Below are 1,608 nucleotides of genomic sequence, written 5' to 3'. Positions count from 1 at the left end.
CTTAAAAATTATAATTTAATTTTAAAAATTATACCAAATATTAATACTATTATATTTTATAAATAAAAAACTCAAAAAAATTTCTTTTACAAATGAACCCTCAATTGCTAGATTATAAGATATTCTATTTGGAGAAACAAAATAATTAATAGTCTTTCACTCCTTTGCGCACGAGAAGAACTTTTCAAAGTAATATTCCAAAGAAAATAAAGTGCACACGACGGCAATAAAGAAGACTTGTAATCTACTGTGCGTCTATAAATATATATATCGAAAAGGAGGAGAAATTTGGGCCATAATTTTTTTAAGAAAAAAAAATTTATTATATATTTCACTTTATTTTTAATAATTTTCGTAGGGTGTCAAATCAAGCTTGTATATGACTTTTCTAAAAAAAAATGAATTTGACCTAAAAATTACTTAGTATTAAAAAATATAAAATACTCAATAGTATTAATTAAATCGTGGTAAATAATATAAAAAAAATACAATAAAAAAACAAGTAAAATAAATCATCTTTAAATAACTAGAAAAGTTGAATAGCAGTCCCAAAAAAAAAAAAAGCAAAATGCGTGAAGAAAAAAATAAGAATAAAATACGTAAAAAAGAAACGAAAGGATAGGAAAATACAAAAAGAAAAGAAATAAAAGGAAAAGCAAAGGAAAGAAAGGTAGACTTTGAACACTCAGATGTATTTATACTTTATAGTTCTCCTTAATTTTAGGGTGACTTAGATTTTTGTAGAAGTGATCAGGTTAAAGTCCGTGATTCCTTCTGAACTTTGCTTATAGACTTATAGACTCAGAATGCTTATAGACTTGGATTTTTTATTATTTTTAAAGTTTAATCAAGATCTCTTCTCTGATACCAATTGAAGGTTTTTGATGGCCTAGAGAAGGGAGTTGAATCTATGGCATTTTTTTAATTTAATGAAATAACCCTTTAATTACAAACTTTCAGTCTGAATCTGTTTGAATTCAGCAGCGAAAATTTTATGAGACAATTTCGTATTGTCTCACGAATATCAAAAAACAGAACAGAGAAAGGAAGAGAGAAGCTGACACCATCATGTATCCTGGTTCAGTTGCCTTGTGCGATACAACTTACATCCAGTCTCCACCACAACAGTGGTGGAATTTCCACTATAGTTAAAGTATTACATACACCAATTCCAAAGGATTGACACAATTCTTTCTCTCTCAAGTTCTAACCTAACTTGACTTGGTTATGCTAATACCTAACTCTTTACTCTTAGTGCTAACCCAACTAAGCAAGGGGTACCTCACAGGTACATGATACAAGACAATAGAAACAACTTAAAAAAATCTGAAATTACTCTAGACTTTTCTCTCAAGTGTTTCACTCAACCTTTTATCACTCTTTGGCTTTTTTCTTGAGCTCTCTCTTTCAGCCTTTTATCACACAAGAAATTACAGAAAGATATACATAAAAAATAAAATTACAATCTGTAAAACATGAAAGAGATTGATGCTTCAACAGCCTCTTTTGCTATGAGTTGAACCGGGTTGAGCAAACACTAATCAAGTTCTTCATATTGGCGGAATCCTTCTTTCTCTCGATAGCACTGTCCAAAATGTTGAACCTTCT

This window comes from Arachis ipaensis, chromosome B04, assembly GCF_000816755.2.
Source record: "Arachis ipaensis cultivar K30076 chromosome B04, Araip1.1, whole genome shotgun sequence".
Taxonomy (NCBI): domain Eukaryota; kingdom Viridiplantae; phylum Streptophyta; class Magnoliopsida; order Fabales; family Fabaceae; genus Arachis; species Arachis ipaensis.
Note: the sequence above shows the minus strand (reverse complement) of the source record.